The following is a 17,067-nucleotide window of genomic DNA, read 5'->3' as shown; positions in this document are numbered from 1 at the left end:
GAGAGGATTTGGTGGTCCTCAGAAGGTAGTGGGGAGTGCCCTGGAGCATCCTCTTGTGGATGAGTCCTTCGTGCCACAACTTGTCGAATGCTTTCTCTATGTCGAGAAAAAGCCCCAAGGTGTGGCCTCCCTCGTTGAATATGTCACGCATCTTCTCTATCACCCGTACCAGCTGCTGTTCCGCCCAGTGCCCTTTCCGGAAGCCGAACTGGTGGTCCGGGATGATGTCGTGATCTTCGTTGAACTGCTGTAGTCTGCTCTGCAGTACTCTTTCAAACACCTTGCTGGTATGTGAGAGCAGGCTGATAGGGCGGTAGTTGGCCGGGTTTGTTCTTGTCGTTCCTGGTTTGGCCAGCATTATGACTTTTGCTTCTTTCCAGGCTTCTGGGTAGTGTCCGGTTCTCATTATAGCGTTGCACAATTTACAGAGTAGGACCAGGGCCTTTCTCGGGAGGTGCTTCAGTGCCTGCGGCATCAGTCGGTCTAGACCTGGAGCCCGGTGTGCGTTGATCCTTTTGATGATTGCTTGTATCTCTCTCGGTGTCGTGAGGGCTTCTGGGGGAAGTGGGTCTTCTGTTCGGATGTGGTGATAAGATCTGGATACTGCTGCAGAAGTGGTTGCTGAGGTATTGGTAGCGTTGATCTGGAAGGTGGTTTCCAGGGTCTGGGCGAAAAGTTCTGCCTGTTCTTCCGGTTCATGTATTATTCCTTGTGGAGTTTGAAGTGTGTGTGTTCTGGAGTTAGCTGCTGGTCTTGTGATGTTTTTCACTAACTTCCAGAATTGCCTGCTGGGTGCCTCTAGCTCCTGGAGGAGGAGATTCCAATCTCTGATTTTTATTCGAAGAAGCCTTTTCCTGACCCTGGAAACAAGATGGTTTCAAAGTGTTTTGTACTGGGGAATTCTGGTATGTTGTCACTGCTTTCGTGCCCAACGCTTCAGGTGGATCAAGGCTGTGGTGCGTCGTTCTTCCGGAGTGGTCTGGTGTGTTGGATGGGTCGTTGTTGAGGTGGTAGATGCGATGGCAAAGGCTGAGTTGATTGCTGCGGTGAGGGATGCAGTGGTGGCCTCTGTCTTCAGTTGTTTCTATTATCCGGCGTGGATCTAACATGTCGCTGAGCAAGGATCTGTAGTGGTCCCAGTCTGTTGTGCGCAGGGTTGGAAGAGTTCGGGCTGTGAAGTGGTAGCTTATTGCGATTGTTTTTAGTACAGATAGATGATCCGAGTCGAGGCCCTGGATAACCTGGGGTACATCTAGGATTGCCAGGTTCGCCGTCAGTACCATGTCCAGTATGTCAGGCATCCCGCCGTTCTTTGGATAGTGGCTGGGTTCCGTTGGAGCCGTGGGAGTAAAATCTATAGTATTGAGGGCTTGATGTAGGATCCTTCCGTTTGCATTTGAGACGTTAGAGTTCCACGCCGGATGCTTGCTATTGAGGTCTCCTCCTAGCAGAATCTGTTGTACCAGTTGACGCAGAGCTTGCAGATCCAAAGGGGTGAAGTTATTGTAGTGTGGTTTGTAGGCTGATATTATTATGATCGGTCCGTTTTCTGAGTGGAGGGTGATGCCTGTGGCTTCCAGAGATTGTAGGGGAGGGAGAGGGAGGGATATACGGGATACTATTTTTGATTAGGATTGCAGTTCCTCCGAGGGGTCTGTCTGAGCGGTCGGTTCGGATGGTGGAGTAGTTGCGGATTTTAAGGGTGAGGTGTGGCTTAAGGTGGGTTTCTGACAAGAGTGCTATGTCCACTTCTCTGCGTAGGAAGTCCTCCAGGTTGATTTTCTTTTTGTGTATTCCTTCTGTATTCCAGTGCAGCACTTTGACATGTCTGTTTATTCTTCTTTTAGTCTGTGCCATCGTCAAGGATGGATGCCACAACCTCAAACATGACGGTGATTTTGCTCAGTGGGTCTGTTGTGTCTTTCACCTTCCGGAGTCCTACTTGCAGCTTTTCTAGCATTGAACGGAGACTGAGGCCCGAGAAGAGTTCTCGGATCTCTTTGAATGTGTCTGCCAGCGATGGTTCTGTGCGTTTGTCCTCTGTGTCTTCTGCTCTGGGTTGGGTGTTGTTCTTCTGGGTTTCTTCATTTTGCTTGGTTTCTTGGATAGAGGGTCTCTTGTTTCTCTGGTTGGTGTTGTTCTTGTCTTCAGGTGTAACTGCTCCTGCGTAAGATGTAGTGTTGTTACTTCTGCGGCTGGGTTCAGGTTTGGAGGGAGGGTCCGACTTAGCTGGTGGTTGGGTTGGCTGTTTCCTTTTGGCTTTAGCGGCCTTGAGCGTGGGACAGCCCATGTAATTGGCGGGATGTTCGCCTCTGCAGTTGCAGCATTTGGCCGGGGTGTCCCTCGTTTTCTTTGGACATTCCGTGGAGAGATGGGAGTCTTCGCACTTGATACAGCGAGGGGTCGCCCTGCACGTTTGCGTGGTATGCCCTACTCGTTGGCATCGGTAACATTGTAAAATTGACTGTCCTCTGTATGGTTCCACCGCCACTCTGTAGCACAGGAGATAGTTGAGGTCATATATCTTGTTGTTTGATGGGTCCTTCGGTAGTGTCACCATGAATAGTGGGAAAGGAGTTCTGTTGCCTGAGGGGTCACTGCGTCCCTTCATCTGGACAACTTTGGTCGGTGTGAACCCTTGGTCCTTCAGGTCTTGCAGTATGTCGTCAGTTGGAGTGTCCAGTGGCATCTTGCGGATGACTACCTTGATTGGTCGCGTTTGCTTGGGAAGCTCAATGGCAAAGGACTGTCCGGTTTGGAGACAGAAGGCTTCCATCATTTCAAAGTCACGCCAAGTGGTACAGTGGAACTTGATGTACGCACTTGGTTGTAGAATTTTGAAGGGGTCCTTGCAGTTTGCAGTTAGGGCCTTTATGAACGTGTGTCGTTTCTCGACGTCGTAGATGATGAGTGGGGGGATCTTTCTGCTGCGGACGGCGTCTTCCGGGTTTTCTTCTTCCTGTTGGGTGAGTGTTTGACCGCCTCCGAAGTTGGGTTGGTCGTTTGCAGTGTCCAGCACTGAGAAGGAGTTTCTAAATTCAACTTCTGAGGTGATGCTGTTCTCTGGTCTTCTTTTCGCTCTTTTCTTGAGGTGCTGAAACTCTCCTGCACTATCGGTTGGTTCGTATTCTTCATCACTGGACCCTGCCATTTCAATAGATTGGTCTTGGATCTGGGGAGCTTCAGCGGAGGTGGTGGCACTGGCTTCCATTTCGGTGGTGAATGGGGTACGTGTGGTTTGGGCTGTGACGGCGTGCATTTCCTCAAGGCTCATGGGCACTAATTTGGCCTGGCGGGTTGTTCTGCGGCGCTGAACAGAACCTAGGCTACTAAAGCTCATCGCCTTTAGTTCTTTTGCCAGGCTCGTTTCCGGTCCTGCGGGTGGTTTCCTGACGGGAGGCTCTTGATTGGTGTGAGGTTCCGTGTTTCTAGTGGGGGGCATTTGAGTGTTTTGCTTCATTTCTTGACTGATGCACTGTTTTGCACTGTGAAGCGAAGGCTGTCACTGACTGTTTCACTTATATATGAGTTGGCTGTGGTACCTCGACTCACTATTGGCTAGAGAGGTTGCGCGGCTCCGACCAATCAGATTGCTGCTTTCCGAACTGGTGTCTCGGGAGCGCGCAACTTCGCTGAACAAAACTGTTTGAGTCCTTCAATATGGCGCCTTATGTGCGTGCGTGCTATTGTTCTAGCTACATCTAACTACGACATGCAGCATGCACACTCAATCACAAACACTGCACTTTTCACACACTAACTGCACTATACTGGTTACTAATGTTCTTATGTACTTTCACTGTAGTTTACGTGAGATTTGCAAAAGGTTTATAATAAAGGAATACTTTATTTTCACTGTAAAAACACTAATTGATGAGGAGCACAAACAAACGCATCCGTCGCTGTTTGAATCACATCTAAGTCGCTTGTGCTGTGGTTTGTTTTCGATCGAGCATTTTATGCTAAAGCATGTGAAGTGTACTGGAAGCGCAAGGACCAGTTCAGGATTATAGTACTGATGATGGAAGGATTCCACCTGCTGATGATGCTGTTAGACATAATTTGTCGTAGGCGTAGAGCTGCTGATTTAAAAGATCTAATTGTCAACAGTGGAATTGTATGGAAGAGTCAGAATTACAACGAGAACCTGACACGCCATCTCCAGATGGCCAGGGGAGGAACATTAATGGTTCCATTTTAACCATACAATGGATTGTGGGAAAGCAGCTCCAGAAGAAATACTGCAGTTCATGTCATGCAGCTCTAAGAGGAAATGCGAGGACAGCTGCTCCTGTGTCGACACTGGTATTTCTTGCACTGATTTCTGCAAGATTCACTGTGAAAAAGTGATGAATGATGTACATTCTAGTTGTGATGAATACACTGGTGGTGACAGTGAAGAAGACATTTTCACAAGACATACCTTACCGCGTTAAAAATATATTTAATATATTATTTTGCATTGGTAATTAAACTAAAATAAAGGTGCTGCTAATGTGGTACACATATTTGTAAAATACTATATTCAGAGATTTCAGACTATATCTACGTCAAGCATATTAGCTATGTTAAGAGCGTTATCTAATTTACACACAATCCAGCAATATGTAGGAGAATTAAATAAACGTAGAGTTTTGGAGTAAAATTATTGTTTTATCCATTGTGGTTTGGTAAATTTATGCATTTTACATACAATAAAGGCAGTTAGTGCTTTTTTTTAAAATTAAAAATAACATTCATATTCCTTAAACCCGAAAACTATGTAATTGAATCTTAAAACTTTTAAAACACATGTTATTTGAGAGAATTATGACGATTTTAAGAATTGATGTCACTATTTTGTTTTTGAACGCCATATTGGGAAAACTACCAATTCAAGGTGGGCAACATGCATTTTTTCACTGCTGGGACTATGTTGAACGATTTTATATTGGTTGCAGCTCCTCCCTCTTTGTGATGTTATTTTCTCATTTTTGGTGTCATGACAACAAGATTTTTATCTGTCTTGCACTTACTAGGGATGATTCCATACCGGGACCAAGTACCTGGAGGAAACCTATATATCGTCTGAAAGCTCTTGTCATGAGAAGTAGGAAACCGTGTTCAAATGACGGGCAAAACCGCAACTTGACCCTATAAGGATCCGCTTTGTTGGTTTTGTGACCCTATGTAAGGCATATTCAGCAGAATAAAAATGAATGTTTAGATGTATCACGCAAAAGCGCCTAAGGACATCGTTTTTTTTTTTTTTTTTTTTGCTCATTGCTAGAACGTGATTTGGGTAAGGGTTTGATAATATCACTTTACACCCTGACGCACCCATTTGGTGAGTGTTGCCAACGAACTGTAAATACAACGTGGAAGATGATTTCTGTATCACTGGATGTATATCCATGAAACGTGGCATAAACATCGTTAGTTATTTTAGAAAATATACTGTGGACGTATTCCTCTCCCAAGTACTCTAGTTTGTCAGTGTTGACAACAATTTTTTTTTGTAAAAATGAGAAGTTGTAAAACAGGTTCCATGCAATGAATCGTTTATACGCCAAGCTTGGCAGAAACTTCACACGACACTATAGCAAAAAGACGTTGAGTATTGCCGTCTCCCAACCATCCTAGGTTGTCAGTGTTGCCAACCAAGTGTAAACATCATAATGTTGCAAATGGCGTGCCATTGAACGAACATAGAACAAATGTGACAGCTGCAGTATTGGACAATAGAAAACATAGTGTGAATGAATGTCTCCGTCTCCCAAAAACCCAGTTTGGCAGTGTTGCCAACCAATGCAAACATTCAAGATTTTCACATGAAGTCGACAGCATTGGCGGACATAATTAGACTGCAACTCATACTAGCTTGTAGTATGTTAGTGTAAACCCATAAACATTCATAGTGTCAGTGTTTCCAACCATTCTAAATACATTTTCTCGAAAAAATGCCTGACCATTGCAAGCATAAGTAGTTAGGGGTGGTTACTTCTGGCGCATTTTCCCCCTTCCAATATTTTTAACCAGTGCAGAAGCAACCAACTAACCATACAAAGTTACACGGCGCAAAGTATTCCCATAACTACAATGCTAAAGTGAGATTGAATATGCTTTTATGACATTTAAAATCATAAAATCTTAAATCTAAAACTTACAATCTAAAAATCTTACATCTAAAACTACAACTCTTCTAACTTATAATGACCCCATGGTAGGGTATTGATCGCATCCTTTAAAACACATCTCTTATCATCCACGCAACTTAAAGCTAACTTATTTACTTCTATACTGTACAAATCGTGCTTATAACTTCTAATCAAATTCATCTTCTTATAATATTCTCTTTGGCTAATCAAACAGTCCTTATATTCGTTAAAAGTAAGTTCTTTATACACGACACTCTTCTTAACACCTTTAGCTTTCTTACAACACTTTTCTTTATCGAACTTACCTTTAAAGTCTTTATCTGTTAAATCTATTTGAGGTTCTTTTATACTGTACATCTTACTTCTTAAACCCACAAACTCTTCTATGATTGTACCTTTAATCTCATCCTTCATCTTACCAAGTATTTTCTTATTGATTCGTGGTATCTTATATTTGTTATCTTTAGGGTAATCACTCGTGTCGAAGTAATCAATGTAATTTTTCATGTCCTCGTACACATCTTCTGTTTGGATATGGTATATATAACTATCAGTATCTGTATAACATACTTCTATTTTGTCTTGGTATTTTGGCTTCATCACATTATAATGGAAATCATACATTAAATATTTTGACAAATCTAGAATTGACATACCAACATAAATCGGTTTGTTAAATTGCACTTTAACCTTGTTCATGTGAACTGCTACTAAATTTTCCGTAAAAACTGTAGTACTCTTATAATTTGGTTTTGCTACAAGCTTCTCGTATTTTTTCTCATCACTTACAAGTTTAATATTAACTCTCTTTCTAATATTCTCCATAGTCTTCCCAAATACTGAATTATTCATGAGCTTATAAATGTCTTTTTCAAAATCATTTGTTGCTTTCGTTCTCATTTGTGTGTTTAAATCAATATATTTCTTTAACCAATCTGATTGTTCGAACTCTATTACTCGATGTATCTTGGTAAGTTTTAATCCAAGTGAAAGACATTGTTTTAGGTTTCGATAGTGAATTACATATTTTTATTTGTCATATAGGGTTGTTAATAGCTTTGATTGTTTTGAACCAGGCGGACATATATTTTGAGGAGCTAATGGGTAGTCTTTGTGATAGTCATGTAATTCTTTAGGATATTCAAGATCAACTTCTAATATATAACCAGTATCAGAATCATCAGTTATACTTGTGAAATCTATTTCTTCAATCTCATCTTCACTTAACCATCTAAATCCCTTATACGGTAGATATTGACTCATTGCCCACCCATACAAGTTATTGGCATCTAGATACATTAAGGTTCCTGTGAACTCCCCCTTGTCCGAGCACTTCGCCTTTTCGCCACCAGATGCTCACTTTTTCATTTAGCAATCACTGCTGGTACCTCTACTGGGAAGAACTGAAAGATCGTACCGCTCAGTTTGAATGTGTCCAGGATATCCACACTTGAAGTGGGCGGGGAGAGGAATCCAACAGTTTTTTTTTTCGTGCACCTGCAGTCAGTCAGAGTCTATTTATACAAGCCGTGTTGTTCAGCCGCAGGGCAAAACCTCAACCATTGATGAGTAACATAAATCTTTTCTTTTTGCAGGTAGGAATAGAGTTTTGTACGAAAAACGGGAATTAGGTTGCAGAGAACGTCATTCACATCGCGTTGACAAATTATCTTTCGTACGTTTATCACATAGAAACTCTTTTCTTTTTTTGATTATTACCAGAATATGAGATAAAAAGAACCTAAATGGTTCTTTGTATACAGAAAACAGACAAACAATACTAATATTTTCTTACATATCAGTATTATATGATTTTTTTTCTGAAGTGTATGATGCATGAAAAATGGACAAAATGAATTTTGACTTTTCTATTTGTCCCTATCCTTCTGAGTAGAGAGAATGATGTGGCGCAACTAAAGGGCCTGCAGTGCCCGCAACATTGAGAGGCCCAGAACAGAAAGAGGCCCATTTCAGTTTCGAAGTTAAACTTTATAATGTTAAGATGTTAAAAATTATGTGATGTTCCAACTATATCTCATTTTTACCTATGAAGACGGTAACACCTGAGCGATTATTTAGTAAATTAAATGCCAACAAAACTTTTACTGACCAGCGAAAACATTATGACCACTCGCTACTTTTTGAACGAAATCGTCGGGCTGAGATAAGAGCTACAAGGCATAACACAACCGCGCGCCAAACACGACAAGAATCTCACTCGATTAGTCAGTGTGATGCTTGTGCCTTGAATGGGGAAGGACGACGATATATCAGGGTGGCTAAGTGGCTGGGAGCTTCATTTCGGAAACAACGCGACTTGTCGAGTTTTCGCGATCTGCCGTGCTTATGTATTTCAAAGATGGGAAAAGAACAGTGAAACCAGCATCGAACCAAACAACAAAAAGTGGGACGACCACACCTCATTAAAAATGTCGGATGTCGTAGACTCTCGAATTTGGTATAGCAGAATAGACGAAAACTATAGCACAATATAATAATAATAATAATAATAATAATAATAATAATAATAATAATAATAATAATAATAATAATAATAATAATAATAATAATGTGCAGTTTTTTGCATATGAGCAAGTTGTGACTCACTAGATAGAACATAGAAAGTCAAAACTGTTCTCTGTAAATTTTACGTGACTCATGAATGTGGAAAGAGGGGGTCCGTTTAACATTTTTGCGGGGAGGCCCATTCGTCCTTACTTACGCTACTGAGAGAATGTAAGGTAAAATAATAACACCAATATATATATATATATATATATATATATATATATATATATATATATATATATATATATATATATATATATAGATAGATAGATAGATAGATAATCCTGGCGCAACAGTCCCTTGTGATCTGAGCCTGCAGCGGGCTTATGTTAGTAGTAAGCACAACCACACTCAACGTCGCCGGCTGTCTAGATTGAAGTCCGCTATCTTTTAGTTTCCCAACTTTTCTCTCGATATTTGGTCAACACAGAAATGTTTGAGTGCCACACCGGGAATTAATCCCTGGACGATGCACACCGTATCACTTTCGCTAATCATTTGGTAAAATTCAGGTTAGGGTGGTGCTGAATTAATTTTGGAATATGCCATTTCTCATAAGGTAAAGTTCAAAAGTATTGTGACATAATTAAAAAGCTCATTATCAACCACGTATTCTTGCCTCTAATATCTCTAAAAGTTTTCGAGTTATGTGTCAAAAATGGTTGAAACACTTGAAGTTAGTTTAGTAACTTGAAGAAGATAGTGGACTTATACATACATGATTAGAATTGCTCCAATTTTTATTTTTATTCTTCTTTCTCGTAAAGAAATACAAAATCATAATTCCAACCATTTTGGTACATTTTTCATAATTTGAAGCGCGAACAGCCGGTTTCTTTCCTTACGTTTTGAACTTGGGATTTATATTCTCCTTGTCACTTATCGTGAAAGTCATATAATAACATGGGTCACAAAGCTAGAATATCTTATGCGACAGAGGTAATGACAATTTTTGTCATTTCATCTCTCAAGATCTGTTAAATTTGACATTTATTGAATGATATCGGTTTTATAATACGAATACATTTTTTGCAATAAGGTGCGTATAGTGGTCGTAAGAAATGGCAAAAGCTACCACTGACCTTTATAGTTTGACTCATGCTTTTTCGATCATGGTATTCCTCTTAAATTTTGCAAAGGACAGTATCATTTTAATTATCTTAACCTAATTTCCTAAAGCATCTCATTCGTACGCTAAAAGAAAGATTTCTATTTTTTATGTATAAGAATTCAGGGGATGCAAATTTATTCAAAATTCCTTTACAATTAAAGCCGCCTAAACAGATATTCCTTCGAGATTTCTGTATTTTGAAAACAAATCACGATTTCAGTTCTTTGTATTTACTTGTTTCCATGTTTATTTATATCAATACTGTATGATCAGTTCCCAGAATTATTTTAGTTCCCCGGTAAATCCATTTATAACAAGCTCCAAATACTGCTACAATTTTAATGTGGTTTCAGGAGAATCTGCATATCTCATCCTTTTGTTACTCTCTATATATTCATCTACTACGTAAACAAACATCAGTGAAAGAAAGAGGCTGAGAGCTAACATGTGCTCCGTGAGGAACGTTGTCATACCTTGCACTGATATATCTAGAGAGTCTAGTGTTGCCACGAGACGAAACGAGACAAGACGCAGTGGCGTCGGAAGTATTTTTCAGCTGGGGGGGCAAACTGCTGTCTTGAAAATGGACGCGGGAATGTAACATAGGTAAGATAATACGAATATATATATTTGTAATGTAACAATAATTTGATTTGATTTGTTAATAATAATAGTAATAATAATAATAATAATAATAATAATAATAATAATAATAATAATAATAATAATAAATGAAGCTGTAAACAGTTTTGTGAGAGTGAAATTTCCATCTATTAGAGGCATCTTAGTTTACATCTTTAGATTAATTAATCCCGTGTCAGTTTTGTGCTGGATTTTGGTCTGGTGCAGAAATTCTCAACCACTGAAATCAGAATTAAAAACATATAAAATTGTAAAATTTGTACTGGTCACAATGACTATTTGTAAGTACAATTTTTACCATTTTATATACTGGTACATATTTTTTAACTGTATTGGACGCGGTCACACGCACACTATTAAAGAATCTTAAAGCTACTTAAATCACTTGGAAACGAGGAAATTAAAATTATATTTTTAAACATTCAGTTCTAGTGTTGCAGTACACTGTAATATTAGAAATTGCTATTTAGAACTACAAACTTTGTGGCACTTTGTAGTAGAAAATAACTTGTACTTTATAGGCTACATAATTAAGTAAAAAAATAAGAAAATATATTTTTTCTACCTACTTGACTTTGTGCCAGAAATGGAAAAATGGAATTTTCACTAAAGACTTCATAAAATTTATATAGAAAATTCAATTACACTAATTATCCAGAGTTATTTGTATTTTTACTACACTTACTTCAGTATATCCAGTTTGTTATTACATTCACCTCTCTTCCTAATCTCATATTCACTTCACTTCACACTAATAAAGTACTACACAATTAATAAGAAATAATTCAAGTTTATATTGAATTTAAGTGCTATTTTGTAATTTAATTAATTGGTTATAATTCGCAAAATATTCACTTACGTAATTCTACATTTATTTCTTTTCAAAATTGACCAATAGTATATTTTCTTTCGCTGGTCTTTGATATGAATTCTCTTGCAATAGTGTTTGTCTGATCGCTACACATATGCAACAACAGCAGATGAGCCAATCTGTCCTGCGTCATAAACGTCCTCAAATATGTCTTTAGGCGACGCAAATAGCTGAATGATCTTTCGCAAATGCTCAAGAAGCTGGCATAGTGAGAACGAAAGTCCCTAGACGAACAACTTGGTCGAGAAGGCTGCGAACAGTTGGGGTTTCAGCACTAATATTTTTTAATATTCTGATGGTCGTCAGCGACTCAGTCGTCATCAAGGTAGGTGGAAGCAGCCTGAGCTGACCTTATAATCTATCCAGGTTAAAATCCGACGAGTGAACTCCCAATTCCTGCTTCAAATATTCTCTTGAGAGAGGCCCACCAGCACATATAGCTCCTTCAGAAAATATCTTCTAAAGTTATATGAGTTGTTTGAGGCCTGGCTGATTGAAACGACGCTGCACTTCATTCAACAAATAGTCAATAATTTCTAAGTACAATTTTGGAAGATCTGATACAAGTTTTAGGGTAGCTGCTATACAAGGATTATCAGTCTCCTCCAACCTAATTGGCGTTCTCTTTTGATCTTGATGAAGTGGGCAATTTTAAGTGTAGTCTGTCTGTATTTTCCTTTGCTTCCTTATAGATGTTTTCAAATGCACTGTCCGTTCGTAGGTTTCTCAGTGTCCTCTAGATGGAATCGCTGCTGCTCTTTTAGCTCCAGAAGCAGAAGCTTCAGAATTTTGAAGCACTTTCGCCAGTTGTCCGCAAGGTACAAAAGCACGTATGCTGACTATCAGAAAAAATATCATTCCGAATTTGTTCATTCTTCTCAAATACCCTTTTAGAATTACTTTTTGAACAGCATTTGGACCATTTGTATTACTTATGATTCTTTTCCAACGTGATTTGAATTCGTTTGTAGTAGATTGAAATCTGATTAGAGATTTTCGTCTAACACACCAGCGAGTAGGACAAGCAGGCAGCAAATGTTTAGGATTAATTTCGTTGATAGTTTTACAGGGTTCAAGAACAATGTCGGCTGCATGATTATTGCAATGAATGTATACAGCTTTCGGATGTTGAGTCGAAGTTATCTTCTGCACACCATTCACTCGTCCTGACATGATAGCTGCACCATCATGACACTGTTCGCTTATATTTTCTGCATTCAGGTTAGGTTTCGTTAGAATATCTTTGATCGTGAATTCTGTTTCCGATTTTGTGCCATGTGGGGTGATCATTTCCATAAATATTTTGTTGGGTTTGATGAATCAGAGTCAATACAGCGCACACAGAGACAACTGTTCTTTTAAATATCAGTCGTGGAGTCGGCTATGATTGCATAAAATGGAGACTCTTTAACTTCTGCTATCAAGTCTCTCTATATTGCATGTCCCATAATCTCTAAAATTTCATTCTTTCAATCAGCACTAAGCCAGTTACCCTGTCGATTAATCCATTGGCTGAGAACAGGCACATCCATTTTTCTTTCATCCAGGAGTGACATCAAATTACTCGTACTATGCAAATGTCCATTGATTGCTTGACCACTGCGAGCTAAATATCTAACACTACTAGTTATTATAAGCAGTGACTGTCTTACTTATTCTTGTTTACAAACTTGGTCTGAAAGGAGAGCTGAAACAGGTGTTCTGTTTCTGCACTTATATTAATCCTTTCACTACCACTGGGACATATGTGTCCTACGATACATTCTCAGAGGACCCGTGGTAATTTACCACATTTTATTCCTATAAATCGATGTTCCACTGGTAAAGAGAAGCCTGCTAATGGTTCACAGAATTCTTATTAACATTATCAAAGAGACAGTAGTGGAAGTGAACGTAAACAATGAAAGTGAATGTGGAACAGATGAAAGTGAGGAACAATGTGCTAGTGTTAAAGCAGTGGTTGCATGTACTGTAATCTGGAAAAGGATGCCGAAATGTAAAATATTTGTAATCATAAATACGATCCAATTGTTTTTCTGACAATATACGTTTCATAATTGAAAATACAAGATGATCATTCATGTCAATACCACTGGGACATATAGGTCCCACGTAAAAATATCAGAGGGATACATAATGCCCCACCCTTCCCACGTCGAAAAACGAAACGATGGAAAATGTTTTTTATATATATTTATACGTTTGAAAACAACTTTAAATAGCCATATATTAATGTTTCTCACTCCGAAAAAAATAGTAGTGAAAGGATTAAACGAACGGAACGGCAATAGAGTTCGCATTTTTCATATGCTCTGAATTATCAATCCTACCTTATACATTTTTCCTCCTCACTATAAAACTTACTGCACTCTGCATATTGTTTGTAAGTACATTAATTTAACTTTATGGAAAATGTATTTAGACCCTAAATGTCCTGTTACTCATTTAAACTGTTATTTTTTCTATTTGTTTAAAATCTCTCTCGACGACTCGTTTCATATTGCAGACTTACGATTACTTAAACAACAATTTTAAAAGTATTTACAGTGTTTTGAGAATGTACACCAATGGAAATAAAGAGAAATTTTCAATTCTTTATCCTAACTCTTTCTGTCTAACATGGGGGCAGAAAAAGCGCTCGGTCCCTTGTTTCAAAGAGAAAGATGAATCTGGAATAGAATTTTTTTTCACATTACTATAAAAAGAAAAATTTAGTTAATATAATCAGTGTTGTGTGATGTTTTTACAGTCTGAAAGTGAGGGGGCAAAACGAGTATCTTGCCCCTTTTGAAAATTTCAGGAGGGGCAACTGCCCCCCTTGCCCCCCCGGTTCCGGCGCCCCTGACAAGACGAGACTTCTGGCTGTGTCGTCTCGTCTAGAAAAGATGTGTCCGTCTCGTCTCGTATCGAATGGTTCTGTCTCGTCTCGTGGCAACACCAGAAAGGCTGAGGCCCACAAAAGAGCTGTTAAACCAAGTGGTTAAAATTATAACTTTTAACCTAGTTTGGTTAACAGAGCACAACACAAAACACGACTGCAATCCTCCAGCAACGACTGCTTAGTTTAGACTGAACCCGTAATTACTTCGATAGGAACATTTGTCAATACCGTCAGTACAGACGAAAGGCAAGATTTCCCCATTTATTCTGATATCATTTTTTCAGAACCCCTGGCGCCACTTCAACAAATAAGGAGGCCTATGTAACTTCCCCATTTAAAAAATGGTTTATCTTCGAATAACAGCATAAAAGGATAAAAAAGATAAATTTTATTGTCAAATCAGAATCTTTTTCGAAACTCAGTGTCGAGAAAGGCTGACACGTTTCTGTCTTGGTTCGGAACGAGAAAGACCATGAAACAATAGTTAGTTACTGATAAAATTGCCACTTCTACGCATACTTGTACTTCTATTAAAGGATTTTTATACGTAGATATCTGCACCAGCCCCCGGAATAAAATCTTCTGAAACACTGATCTCAATGAACGCTTTACATTGTATTTGAATCTGGAGCACTATCACAAAATAATTAAACTTGAATCGATTGAAAAATGGAAGTGAAAGCTGTTTGTAAGAATCATTTTTAAAAAGTGCTTTAGGTATTCCCTGTTCTTTGTAGGGTTTGAAACGTTGAATCATTTGGATCATTTGAAATAATAAAAGATGGTATACATTTCGAAGGCAAATAATTTATTCCGAGTTAATAAATTTTTAAGCAAATTCAGAAACTGTGTTTGTATTTTTCGAGACACGAGACAAGACGTTTTACGAAACGTTTCGTATTGTATCGTGTCTCGCTTCAAAGAGTCCTGTCTCGTCTCGTTGCAACACTAAGAGAGTCTTACGCATTATCTTTCCAAGAAAATGAGCTAGAAACTTGAAAAGCACATTCAGTCAATTGTTATCATAGAATATACTATGGGCATAGCCGCTGATGTGTAGAAAGTGACACAGGCGGAATTTGTTTTTGGCGAGTTGGAGTCGTGGGGCTCTATTATTTGGATTGGAAACATTGGTTCAAAAATATTTTACATTTAGCATACATACATATACACATATCATACGCACACACACACACATACGTACATGTGTGTTACATATACTTTAATTAATGTGTGGATCTAAGGGCAAGGTCCGGTTCGCCCACCCAAAAACCGCCTCTGGGAGGCGGATTGGAAGCGCACCCCTGAAACATAGAATTATGCTAATCGTAATCTTCTGAGATAGACTACCCCCCGAGGAATAAGTAAATAAATAAAAATAGTTTATTAATGTTTATCTTCCGTATACGATTAATTGAAAAATTTTAGTGTCTCAACAATGAGAGCCATATACAGGTGATCCTGCGTTAATTGGACAAAATTTCATACTATAAACTCTTTTCGGCTCTCTCCCTCACGGTAGTTTTTTTTTATCTATTATCTACTCCCTTGGAGTAACTGTTGCTCTGTATTTTCACGGGCTTGCAACCGTCAGAATGAATATCTTGGCTGCCTTCCCAGCTACCCAATCAGCATGCAATAGATACATGCAATAACAATCAAATCCCACACAAACTACTCTACCCATCAAATATTTTAACATGGAAAGTTCTTTTACGCAACGTATTTCGTTTGTTTAAAATGGAATAGACCTAAATACATCTTTTTATAATGTTCTTCTGGAGATTCGATAGCGAGACCGCTTACATCAAAAAATGAGAGAATTAGTGCTCTGACAATCTGGTAGAAATACAACATGCCATATGTACATTACTGTGATTACATTGCTATTTATTCAATGATTATTTTGCTTAGAGTTTTCTTACTCTCCAGGGTACTCTTCAAGGATATACAATTACTCTTCACTTATGTCGCGAAAAAATATTCAGCTTGCAAATTTATTTCGAGAACTTCTCATTCCCTAATACATGTTTATACTCTCAATTTGTGCGTACAACCGACAAACTTACACAGAATCTCAACAGAGTTCAAATGTGAGGTGTCTGCTGTGAAACAAAGGTCAGTTATATGGGAGGGGATTTTAGAGTGCAGCTCTAGGAACACTGTGGGCTTTTAGAGTGTAATTCTAGGAACGCTGTAGGGGGCCATCCCGCTCCACCTGAGACCCAAAAAAAAAAAAAAGAATGAAAAGAAATCTGGCGGCACACAACTAATTCACACTGGTTACAAAGCAGGCACAACAAAGTTCGGAATGAAATATGTTTATTTTTTTGCACTATTCCATTTTCCGAACAATAACATTTACCGATGACTTGTCAGCCCCTCCACCACAGCCACCATGAAAACAAATTCAATCGGAATTTGGCCAGCTCGTTTGATCACGAATAATTATCGTTTGATCCCAAGCATAATGACGTATTACACACAATTTGGCTAGGGCTTGTTAGCCCTTGATAATCGGCATGTACCATTCCATAGACATTTCAATCGTAAATAGGTAAGCAAAGTTTCGTTAGTTTCTGGTAGAAAGTATGACAGATAAAGTTGATTGTTTATTTAACAATGGTGGCCTCTAACAATGAAACTAACAACAACAACTGAAATCGACAAGTACCATTTCATAGATAACTCAGTGGTAATCCGATGGGTGTGCCAAGTTTGGTCAGTTTCTGGTACAAAATATAGCAAAGTTGATTCTTTGTTTAACGATGGTGGCCTTCAACAATGAAACTAACAACAATATGTGGAATCAACACGTACTATTTCCTAGATATTTCAATCTTAAATGGGTGTGCAA

The sequence above is a fragment of the Thermobia domestica genome, chromosome 8, assembly GCF_964235325.1.
Source record: "Thermobia domestica chromosome 8, izTheDome1.hap1.1, whole genome shotgun sequence".
In the NCBI taxonomy this organism is placed as follows: Eukaryota; Metazoa; Arthropoda; class Insecta; order Zygentoma; family Lepismatidae; genus Thermobia; species Thermobia domestica.
Note: the sequence above shows the minus strand (reverse complement) of the source record.